The sequence below is a fragment of the Thermobia domestica genome, chromosome 7, assembly GCF_964235325.1.
Source record: "Thermobia domestica chromosome 7, izTheDome1.hap1.1, whole genome shotgun sequence".
Lineage (NCBI taxonomy): Eukaryota > Metazoa > Arthropoda > Insecta > Zygentoma > Lepismatidae > Thermobia > Thermobia domestica.
This window is the reverse complement of record NC_137460.1, coordinates 232,579,034-232,592,161: the sequence shown is the minus strand read 5'-3', so window position 1 is coordinate 232,592,161 and position 13,128 is coordinate 232,579,034. Positions and strand designations below refer to the sequence as shown.

The window sequence follows — 13,128 nt, the reverse complement described above, 5'->3', positions numbered from 1 at the left end:
AACCGGCATAATCGTGAGACGTAAAACTTAAATATTTCATTTCATTTCCTGAAGTTCCATAATTCGTTTCTGAAATATCACTTCTCTCTTTTCCTTTGTATGGACAACAGGCTGGACAGCTAATCTTCTTCTTCTAGCTTTTTAACATTGTCCCCAAAACCTCTTTTTTTATATTATCGTACTCATAAGAAATAATAACTTAAACATGACGTCCCTTAATGCCCGAGAACGTTTCAAATACTTAACTTTGAAATTGTATACATTATAAAAATAAGGAAGTCGTAAGAAAAAGAAAGAAATAAGATAACAATACACTTTATTGAGTGACCTGTCATTACGTCTTAAAGTTCTTAAAAGTTTCCTTATTTATTTTCAAGAAGATTGTAATTTTTTACATTTGTATACAAAGAAAATACATAAAACTATCTAGCTATTTAAAAATAGTAAGATATTTCGCTATAAAACTATCTAGCTATTTCGCTATAAAAATATCTAGCTATTTCGCTAGGGCCCATGGGCACAAAACACTGAAATCTGGTCCTGTACACAATGAGTGATTGACTTAAGTCCTTTCTTATTGCTGTTCTCCACATTTCTTTTTTCTGAAATCAAGAAAATGGGAAAATTAATTCTAGATACTATCAACATCAGAACGATCAAAATTATTAAAAAAAAAACAAATTATAAGCTTGTAGTTAAATAAGTTTTTATGTTTAATTTTAAAGAGTAAAAATTACGTGACCGGGGTCGGGGATCGAACCTGAGAACTTCTAACTTTAAACTATACAAACGAGACTCAAAGGTACAAAGTTAAAATTACAAATTACAAATTGACCCACAAATTACAAAATGTATTGTTATTAAAATGTGTTTACGTAAGCATTATGAAAGATTAAGCACTTAAAATAGCATGTTTCAAGGGAAGCCATGTCTTCTGGACAATAGAAAGAATGTGTTGAGATGAATAATTATGGAAATTTACGAAATCATATTACGGAAAAAAAGGAAGAAAAGCACTTTAAGAAATGCATGCCCTTACACTTTTTTCTGTTATGACAAACTATTACAGAATTAGATATTGCAGTTGGAAGAAAGCTGAAAAATGTATATAAAACCAAGAAGAGATTCAAAGTTTTCTACTGTCAAATGAGAATTGAGCCGCCAGCAAAGCAGAAAAGTACCCTCTGATGCTTACCACAATTGGGTGCAACACTGCATGCTTTCCTCTAATCTAACATGTTCAGTGTCCTTGCAGGAATCAACCTCCAAAGCACATGAAATCTTCCTAATTATAATGTTTGTATATAATCCCTAATGTATACCATAAAGCATAGTCTATTTATTACTTTATTTTTCTAAAACTATATGGAATATAAAACTTTTTATTGAAAAAAAATCTATATTTGAAATATTGTATGGCGCGACATCATCATTTCACATTCTTAGAATGACACTGAGAAAGACATATTTTGACTTCCTTTTTTTATTAACTCCATCCACCACAAATCACAAAGGAACATAGTGCTTGGAGAGAGTCTTGTCATTGCAATGTGGGAAACAAATTTACTATAAACGGTTACGGTTGTTATTTAGTGTTAAAATTAATTTTAATTTCAAAAGTATTTAAGAAAATCTGAAGGAAAAGGAAATAATAATAATAATAATAATAATAATAATAATAATAATAATAATAATAATTGATTACACAAAGAAACTGCCTACCTGAACACATTTTTCATTAAAACTAAAATCATACCTTAGCCAATTCCAATTGGGTTTTACTACATGCAAACAAACTGAGAAAGTGAATGGTGAGCTAACAGCAACAGCAGATTATAGCATTCTTCAATAAACTACAGCATACTCCCGATTATACGCTGGCGTCTCCCGGAAAAAAGTTAACTCAATAAAGCTACTGCACAAGTCATACAGAACGAGACTGTTTAAATATAGAGTATAAATTAACTTACAGTATCGTACCTTGGCTTCACTGTAAATATACACTTTTTCGTTGATTGTTTTACGTTGTACTGAACAATACCGGCACAAATATTTTTAGTGTTCTGTATACATATTTGCACGCTTTTTCTTACGTTTTACGTACAATACAATAAGTTTTTAAGCTAGGACAATTCTTATTTTACGAACAAGTATTGTTTGTCATTTTCAGCTATTCGCGGTGCCTCTGCCAGCTAATTCCGCGAATAATCGGGAGTTTATTGTTCTCTTTTTCTCTACTGCTGCTTGTTCGGTTAACCTGAAAGAGCTTTCAACTAATAAGAAAACTTTGAAAACTGAAATGAAATTACGAAAATATTGAGCCCTAAGAAATTACTGAGTCTTTGCAGAATCATTATCCCTTCATTCATTGGAAAACTAAAGAGAACTCTAATAATCTCCAACAGAAGGATAGATTCGGGATCCGAACACCTATACTATATGTCGAAATTTTTATACTTTTTACAAGTTTCAAATTTTTATAAAAAGTCTGATTTGAATGCATAAAGATAGCAGACGATTTCTGCTTCAAACCAAGTAATTGCCCAAACTCAGTATCTCAAACACATAGTTGTAATTATAAATACATTATTGCACTTTTCTCCAGAAAGGCATAAGCAGATATGTCGACTTTTGGCGAAATCAAGATATTTTGCCTTTTTAGCTTTATCATTTGTGAGCAAAAGCATATAACTATAAGGTTTTAGCAAGATATGAACCATAGCATTTCATTCCTTTTCTGTAATGAAAAAAAAAAAAAAAAGATCTGAATTCGCCTTCAGAGCTACAAATCGACGCAGAAAAGGGGCAGTTTCAACAGAGTTAGCAGCTAATACTGAATAGATATTTCTACCAAATCCTGTACTGTTGATCTACGAGGTTGCTGCATTGAACTGTCGAAATATGTCTAACAGCTAAAGTATAACTACTTGTACTCCTGTAACCCTATACAATTTTGAAAGTAATACAAATTATATAAAACTTTAATATTCTCTTTCGCATGGATCCTCACGAAGCACAAAATTATGCACAGAACTTATTCGTTATTTCTTGAGCTTCATATGTTTTAATAATAGATTTAACTAAGTTGAAAAGTAAAACGGGATTAAAATATATTCGAACTTTGGAACTTCTAATAGTTTCTAACAAAATAAAGTGCCTAATTAAATCCATCAAATTCAGTTCAGCTAGTTTTGCATTTCCCGACCAATGCATATGCCTAAATAGGTGCAATGTGCGTGCAACGCGACTTATCACATGGAAGTGTTAGCGAAGCTTGTCTAATATAGCTCATTTAAATGAGATACTTACTTTGTTCCTTATCTTCAGCAGAAGCAAGGCACACGGAACTAACGCCAACATCTTGCTTCCTAATAGATTTAGTTACTTTAGGTCGTCCGAAGTTTCACTGTTAACTTCTGGTGTTAAAGGCCTTTGTTCCTTTCGTTTACGTAAACGTCCTTCATCGTCTGTGTTCAGATCTGAGGTGTACTCAGCCTTTCTCAGCTTGCTACGAGCCTTGTCTTAGCTGTCTGTATTAAATAAGGAAATTTAAAATAGAATTAAAAGTATGGAAATTTATGTAACTTTCGATTTTTATATACAATACACTTATATGTGCAGATATCGTTATTCTGTAACACTACTTTTACTTAAAAAGCTGTAGTAGAATATTTTTAATACTTATACGTGCAAGCTTATTTTATTTTTCGAAAATGTAAGTTTTATTTACACAGGTTGAATCAGAAGGTTGTTTACAACGCTTGAGGCGAAATTCTAGAGATCAACAGGAGAACAAAAACCTCAAAGACATCGTGTCTAGCTCTATTTACATGCGTTTTCGTAATTCTAACCGGCAAGACAAACCGTGATGTTACCTAACGCATAGGTCCTATCCAACTTCTTTCCAATATCTCATACCCTTTCCCTTCAGTGCTGAGACAAATTAGTGTAAAAGTCACAAATAAAAATAAGTTTCCCCGGAGTCAAAAGAGGACCCAGTGCAAAAATGCTAAATTTTCGTCCCATTTTGATCTAGAAAAACCTCCCAAGCGTAGGAACGACTTTTTGATACATTCCGTAGATCAAAATTTCTCTCCTTCCCCCCAAAATATATCTACTCAAAATTAAAAAAAAAATGACTCGTTAAAGGTTTCGATGCTCGAATGTAATACTATGGAAGGAAAAAATGAAGCACCTTTAAAAATTGAGCTACAAATGTGAATGAGGTCACAGTGTTGGGCAATGTCCAGTTAGAAAAAGCTACATATGTGAGCACGGATAGAGAAATAAAAGGATAATTTATAGTACGTTATTTATGCATAAAATCTTTGATTTCAAGTTCTTTGCACACTTAGGGTTCAGAATGATATTTGTGACTTCTATTGTTCGAAGCTGAACCGTGATAATCATCCTAAAAGAATATACGAACTTCTAAGGTAATTTTTGGTAAAGTTTTATTCGAACAACTTCGTTCAAATGGACAACCACGGGCAACGAAGGCTTGCCTGCATCCTGTCTACTACTTTAAGCGAGTGTCTTCCCAGTGTTAGAATTAAATTTCATCAATAGGGGAGCCTTCCAAAGACGTAGAAGAAAGGTGTTTGTAATCTAAGTCAGAGTGGGCTGTGACGATATATAAACCAAAAAAATAATAGCTCAACACACATGCAATGAAGAAAATAAACGAAAGTACTTTTGGCGATTTTACATTGGTATCCTCGTTGTTACTAATAGAGTGAATACAAAAAACTGGATTCACGAATGGTTAAAAAACGGTAATATATATATAAAGCAAGAAGAGCATTAATACATATCACGTCACTACAGTAAAAAATAAAAAATTAACCAGTATTTTATTTATTTATTTACTGCTTTTCAACCATTTGTGAAGGAAATACCTATGCATCCTTTTTAAAATGGTAACAACCTAGGATGACGATGTGAAATTGCAGAAACTACTTGAACAACACCCACCCACCCTATATCTATCTATCTATCTATATCTATATCTATCTATCTATATATATATATATATATATATATATATATATATATATATATATATATATATATATATATATATATATATATATATGGTATTATAAAAATCGTGGACAAGCTCTACAGGAACTTCTAGAAGTCAAAAGGAGACAAAATAAATTATCTTGCGTTTTTTCCTGTGGGACCTCCTTTCATTGGAAGAGTCCTTCTAAGGGTCCAAATTTGAATTTTACATTGGCTTTTAGGCAACTTTCGATTAACAATTTGCCAGGAAAGGAAATAGGATATTGGAAAGAAATCGAATACGAGCTGTTCATAAGGTAACATTCTGCTTTTCTGTTATGCAGTGCGCAGATACAGGCTTGCAGTAAAACTGGACCATTAGGTCAAAATAGACATGCTAACTACAAACATTTATCTGAGTCCTGAATGACAAAGTAACGAGATGTTAATTTATGAATAAGCTTTATCCTACTTCTTTCCAATACCCCACACCCTTTCCTGGTCCTTTGTTTTTCGAAAGTTGCCTACAAACCGAAAATAAAATTAAAAATTGAGCTCTTTGAGCGGCCTTACCAAGGAAAGTAGGGCCCACAGGAAAAAAAAAGACTCTTCCTTTGAGCTCTAGGTAAGTTGCTGATAAAAATGAGGATATTACACAGGCGTATACGATATACTAAAATCTAAAGTATTAGGAATGTAGCCTACTCACAATACAGTACAATACAGTTCAATTACTCACCGTCGAGCAAGACATGATATATTATGTGTAATTGAAAGGAAAAATGTTATAAGGTAGATATTTGTAATCGACTTCAAAAATGTTATCTATGTAACATTGAGCCGACTTACTACGAAAATATATTTATCGCACATTAAATGTGCAACATAAAAATTGTACTATTTTTTTTTTAAATGAGATAAACATATTTGAGTCATTGCACGTCAAATTATTTCACTACAGCCCATTTTCAACCCGACTCTTTTCTTTCAAGTAAATTTTATTTCCGTGTTATCCTAGATAAAAAATCATTAACTGTCTTAGAAGAAATTATGAAATCAATTACAATTTTAACTACGTCCATTATAGCTTACAATTTAGCCTTTAAATATTAAAACTAAAACCAAATCTTTAAATATTAAGACTAAAACCAAGTTGATGATGCAATTTTTTTTGACAATTTTTTATATTTCAGACTCGTGTCTCTGGTAACATGCTACACGTATGAACCTAACACTGCATTTCTACTAGGACAGTACCGCAAATGCCATTTAATTCTGGAGATGGTGTGCTATGGACTTACAAAACTTACAACCATTTGTTGACTTAAACCGAAACAATTAGCCATAGACCCCAAAAACGTATGATCCTCTCAATACAGACCGATTATACTATCCTCAAACCAGCTATAAGTCTGTGACCAAGCAGAGATACGAAAGAGGACCACCGTTAGAAAGTTCCCCCTTATTAACTGCGTCTTAGTTATTTCGTCTCCGCTAGACGACCTTCAGAATTGGAATTTACAAACAAATTCTATATAACAAACAAACTTCGTTACCACCAAAGTTGGTTAATAAGCAAAGATAATAAAAAGGAAAATTTAAAAAAATTCAGTTTAAGAAAATTTAAATAATAGAAATTACTCTAATCAAAAGGTGAACTAAGTAAATAGGAATAAATTACATGTCCGAAGGAAAGCTTAAAATTAAATCGGATAGTTATTAGTACAAGTCCATCGGTGATGGAAAATAACGTTAAACTTTCTTACTGTGAGCTCACACACATGTCCCTCCACATCACACCGCTCTGCCCCGAAGGAACCATGACAAACGCCATGAAGTATACAAGGAGATGAAAATTTCCTCTCACACGAAAACAAAGTAGGAAGAAAGTACTTAATTCGAATGAAAATAAAGTACAAAAAAAACTAGAAAATACCGAAATAATGAAAAAAAAACATAGGATGTGTTAACATGTATTACTTTTTCCTTACTAAATCTTCCTCGTTATTGGAAATATATAATATAGTAACGTTACTAAATAATATATGGACGTATTTATGAAGTTTCGCAAGATATCAATACGCATAGATGTCGAAGAAAAGACGCTGCTACATCTCCTACTCCCAGCTTCTAGAAATCTGAGAACTAAAATCTTTAACCAATGACATTTCTTCTATCCACCTGTGGCAGATGTGACGAAGAAAAAAATATCACTGCTAGCCAGGCCGGTAGCCAGCCCAAAAATTTAGGGGGGGGGGGCCTGATCCAACCATATTATAGTTCATATCTAAGCGTATCGTAAAATTTTTAAAGGGGCCAGCAAAAATTTAGGGGGGCCCGGCCCCCCTAGACCCCCTGGATACGGGCCTGCTGCTAGCATTTGCTAGTAATTATTTCAACTTAATAAATATAAAGGATATTGTAAATAATAAACTTTACTATTATGATCCATAAAAAAAAGATGCTATAGACCTTTTACGTTCATTTATTAACTGACATTTCTGTTTCTTGGCAAAGCGCTGATACTTAAATACACGATAAAAAATGTATACGGAAAAGGGTATATAAGACGTAAACTTACTGATTAACGTGGAATCCGAACCACCTGAGCTCTCGCCGGTAATCGAACTCGGGTCTCGCACGCCAACTGTTTAGCCACGGACGAGCTCACTTCCGCAATGTATTTATACTTATGGTATTACTGCTGTATTGCCAGAATACGAAAATAAGAAAAGGAATATTATTTAGTTTCCCACCCAAAATACTAGATATTGGCCCTGGCTCACTTGATAATGATTAATGTTCGAAATACGATGTGAACGTATGGCATAAAAGCTAGTCCATAAAACACTGACTAATTTGTGCTACGTGGCCAGTAAAAAGCACGAATGCCATCTAACCGAGTCAAAACAGGAGAGCAGAAACAGCGTCCGTAGGGAGCAGGCGCGTCAGCGGCGATGAGTATACGCATAAACGAGAATGGTGGAAAACAATTTCATCTAACAGTTCATTTCATAAAATGCACGCCTTATGTGTTGCACAGCTTTGGGGGAGGTACTACATGCAATCCGAAAAAGTACCAAAATGTACTAAATTAGATTATACTCGATTAGGTTTGGTTAAATGTTCCTCTTCTTTTCTTATAACGACTCTATAGAAAAGCGTCGTCAACCTGGTCCGTCTTGTAATATATATATATAAGTTACGAAGCGATAATTACTTTTCTTTATGCAAGAATCAACTCAGATATTCAAAGATTATTAGTCTCACCTTTATTGCTTTATATGTCTTAATATTCTTTTTAAGACCGTAAAATACATAAATTCACTTGACTAGGTCAACACATAACATGTACATAGTCACAACTATCCCATAATAATCTCTTACATATATTAAAAACATTCTTCTTTTCTGTTAATTTAAAATGAACATTCTACTAAGTATATTACATATTTATGAGCACTTTTTGCCCACGGTACAGGTAAATATTATACAAACTAAAGTATTTCGTTATAGAAAATGTCGCCCGACAAAGGGACTGAATATAAAAGTCATGAGTAGGCTTGGCTTTTATATTCAAGAACCACTGGTCTGATTAGATTAATGTTCGTACATTACATATGTTCTTTATATTTTGATCACACCTCGTATATATCTTCATTACTTTTTGGTTAACCATCATATATATATAAAATATTTATTATCATTCACATAAATACATTCACAATAAATCTTTGATTTCATTAATATTTATCTTTTATCACATTATTATTTATTCTTTATCATTAAAAACATCGTCGCTTAGAAATATAATTAACGAGGGTGAAACACAAATTATCAAAATTACTAGTTTCGATCATTATTACAAACGATGATGTGACAAATAATATTTGTTCTTTTCGGGCGCATTGTATAACAAATAAGTTAGATGTTGCAATTGTAATGTATACATAGTAGCACTAAGATGTCCAAAAATAAAAAAAGAATTTCACTCAAGGTAGTCATTGAATAATTGATTTTATAGAATGGATCTTATTCTTAACATAATCTTTGATAATTAAACACAAATCAATCTAATATAAATAATCTTTGCCTTTAACTAATTATAAATTGAATTATGATTCTTCACATTAACGAGAAAGAATAAAAATTAAACATAACCTACGTTTGAATAATCAAATAGAAGTAAATAAATTTATTTTACAGAAACAAAAGACACCTTTTTGTTATTAAATAAACACATTTTTCATTATTATTGTTATTTTTCATTCTTATTTATTTGATCAAGAATGTCGGGTGCTACTAACTCTTTAACTAGATGCATTTCAAATATTTATAACCATCGCTTTCATTATTAATATTAACACAAACTTTAAAACGAAAATTCACAAGAATCTATAACCAACATGGGTTTAACCTAATTTCGTTAACGGTAATCATGTTACATTCGCACTGGCATATGAATCTAATAAAGTGCACTGTACTGCACAATCGTGGTTAGGTTCTACATTAGGTTGTACATGTCTTTCATCGTGATTTGAATTTGGATACGAAGTACCATCTCGTGAACAATGATTATGTCTATACATAGGATTGGTAGCATCTCTAGGATTTCGACATGTATTTCTATTATTTTTGTGTCTACTTCGGTTGATTAGGTTAGGCGGATTCCCTACATAACCTTGTCTATTTTGTTCATTTTGATTGCTAGAGTATACTCGTCTTAGGTTCGGTTCAGTATTATTCCCACTTCGGATATCCAAATTCCGAACAGGGACCAAATGATCTGAATTATTCTTATTTTTACCCATTCCTGATTGTGTTAGATTCATAGCATGGTATTGAGTTTCGTAGCATTGTACAAGCATTAATAAATGACTGAAACTCATACACTGTGTGGAAAATAAGATCTGCTGTAATTTAAATGGAAGCAAATTGCGAATCGATGCAATTATTCTTGATTCCGATTGCAAGGGATTAACAACCTTTAATTCATTATAGACATTTACAACAAACTCTACAATAGATTTGTGCAATCGAGGATTGAAATGTTGATTTCTAAGAGTGGCATCTCTGTTTGCCAGCAAAAAGTCATTTTCGTAATTCGCGATCAATGCCGCTTTAAATTCTTCATATGTACTAATGTGATCACGTATTGCCTTAAACCATAAGGAACAAGGTGGGAGTAATACATGGGGTATTAATTTCATGTATTGTGATCGGTCGATAGACATTATATTACATTCGTCTTGGAACTTCTCTAAGAAAGAACTGGCATTTTCATTGCACTTACCACTAAATTTACTCATGGCTTTGATTTCGCTCATCTTGACACTTAACTTTACCTTTCTTTTCTCACTCCTTGTTCTTGTGGTGGGATTGTTCCGGTCCGTAGCGTGCTGTGTCATGATACCATTTATATTTCGTTCATCAGTGATCTTCGGACAATTTTCCTCTAATATAATATCCTCCTCAGATTCCGGCGAAGGCGTATTTATATCCGGTGATTGGGGAAACTCGAAGCGATCACTGCACAGATTATTGCGATAAATGTTATCTCTAGCCTGTAACGTTTTAATTTCTTCCTGCATAGTAGCCAACTGGATCTTTTGATGTTTAACAGAAGATTCTATTAACGTTAAATCCTTTTTTACAGCACAGATTTCATAATTTTGATGATCGTGCTTTTCTTGACACTCATCGGCTATCCTTTTTAACTTCTCTTCAAACTGCGAGGATATGTCGTTCATCACCTGGACGATTGTTTGTTTCGTATCGTCTGATTTCAGTTCTATCCGTTCTATTCGTTTACTTAATTCTTCATACTGCTTGCTAGCTTCGTTAAATTTCAGTTCTATCTTCTTTTCCATGGTCTGGTTAGCTTCATAGAACTTCTGTTCCATGTTTGTGTTAGATTCATTGAGCTTCTGTTCCATGGTTTGTTTTATCTCAGTCGTCATTTGCATAATTTGTCGCTGCACAGCTAACAAAAGTCGATCCTCAGATGACAAACTTGGTGTTGCACTAATTTCACCTGGATTACTGGTATTAGATTCCTGTTGCCCTATTTCACTATCCATTTTTCTTTTGATGACCTTACCGCTTCGTAATACGGTTAAGTTCGTATTCATAAATGGTAATATCCAAGTAAATTCAGCCCTACTTTCCTTCTTCGGGAACTGAATTTTCAAAAGTCCCGGGTTTGGTAAACCAAATTTTTATAACGACTCTATAGAAAAGCGTCGTCAACCTGGTCCGTCTTGTAATATATATATATAAGTTACGAAGCGATAATTACTTTTCTTTATGCAAGAATCAACTCAGATATTCAAAGATTATTAGTCTCACCTTCATTGCTTTATATGTCTTAATATTCTTTTTAAGACCGTAAAATACATAAATTCACTTGACTAGGTCAACACATAACATGTACATAGTCACAACTATCCCATAATAATCTCTTACATATATTAAAAACATTCTTCTTTTCTGTTAATTTAAAATGAACATTCTACTAAGTATATTACATATTTATGAGCACTTTTTGCCCACGGTACAGGTAAATATTATACAAACTAAAGTATTTCGTTATATTCTGTAGCTTCAATTTGTTTACACTAGTCACAATAAACTTTTTGCCTGTTTAGTAGACCATGCCTTTCACACAATTTCGACAAGTGACATTCATTTTTGTATAACTTCATAAAACTCAATCACGATATGACACAACCTTGTCATTTACGCACTGCCTTTCCCAAAAATCATAACAAATATACTGCCAAATAGTCCCTTCCGCCCGGCAAGGTTCTAGATTACTGGCCCCCCTTCCCATTGATCAGTAATAAAGACAGAAAACAACGTGCCCTGCGGGGCTCTCACCCGCCTTCACTCGCTAACGCTCGCTCGGCAATACTGTATAAGTTAAATGTATACTCTTTAGTACAGAAAGAAACATACCCAGCTACTAATCTGCATGGGGGACCAGAAATCTAGAACCTTCCCCTTCCGCCCCCCATATATATAGTGTAGCTTACAATATCAAAAATAACTAACGACAAGTATTTTGGTAACTATCACCCTCAACTTACTTTTACTCACGAACCAAAAGAAACTCTCCAATTTATCTGGTAAATTTTCTAAAATTGGTCCGGCGATACAGTAGTTAACCCATACTGAGCCCTCCTGAAGTCAATCTGCAAGTAGTAATGGAGCTCCTCATTTTGTGCATGATCGGCTAAAAGAAATACAAAACTCTAATCTAACCTGGGAATGTAAGAAATCTGTCAAAATTTGGTAGAACCGTCTTCTCGAGTAATGTCGAATTGAGTCCTGAGCTTTGGTACAGAAGGAACGAACCTTACTAGTATCTTATATGAGGGTGTTATTACACCCTTCACCATCTGAATTCACTGATATATATATATTACCAATTCCCATGTGCCTATCTACGTTACCCCAGCCTATAATTGATAATGAGTTACTTTTGTCCACACACAAAAACTTTCAGTTGTAAAATAAATGGTGCAGCGGAATAAATCTATATAAACAAATCACTCATCATATCTTACCTTTTTCGCAGTTCCTATTCTCTCTTCCTTCTTCAATCCAACATAGAACTAAAAGTATTAATATCACTGAAATTTCTACGCTTCTCAACCACTGAATTCAAACTTGCTGAGAGTGCACTGTGCAAGGATCTGCGCATGTGCCGTCACTAACAATTGAATGTTGTTTTCCGTACGTCCCTTTTTTTATCCAGATCATGTAGCTCCGTGGACGTTTCATTCGTGGTTTAAATATTGACATCCAATGGACCATCCACTGAAGTCCAGAAAATGGATATTCACTTCTGAACGTAATATGGACATCCACTGGACCGTCCACTCAAGTTCAGAATGTGGATATCCATTGCCGAACGTAATATGGACCACCAATGGATGTTACGCATAAGTCAATGTACTAAAACTGGACGTTCTGGATCTAATATGTACGTCCACTGGCTGTGATGTGCTCTGTGGGCACGTCCATGCCCGTTGCAGAAGCGCTCCTAATAGATCAAAATTTAACTCTCGAAGTATTCTCTGCAAGAAAAAATGTCTTAAATACCTCCATATCAATACCTTA

At 33.6% G+C, this 13,128-nt stretch overlaps 1 long non-coding RNA gene across 1 annotated transcript; it reads right to left on the bottom strand.

The window, feature by feature from the left end:
- Window positions 1-318: 318 nt before the first annotated feature.
- LOC145689022 (uncharacterized) lies at window positions 319-12,755 on the bottom strand. Its single transcript, XR_014132063.1, has 3 exons — window positions 12,573-12,755; window positions 3,310-3,530; window positions 319-602 (listed from the first exon to the last, which is right to left on the bottom strand). It is a non-coding gene; the product is annotated as an uncharacterized LOC145689022 (long non-coding RNA).
- Window positions 12,756-13,128: the final 373 nt, after the last annotated feature.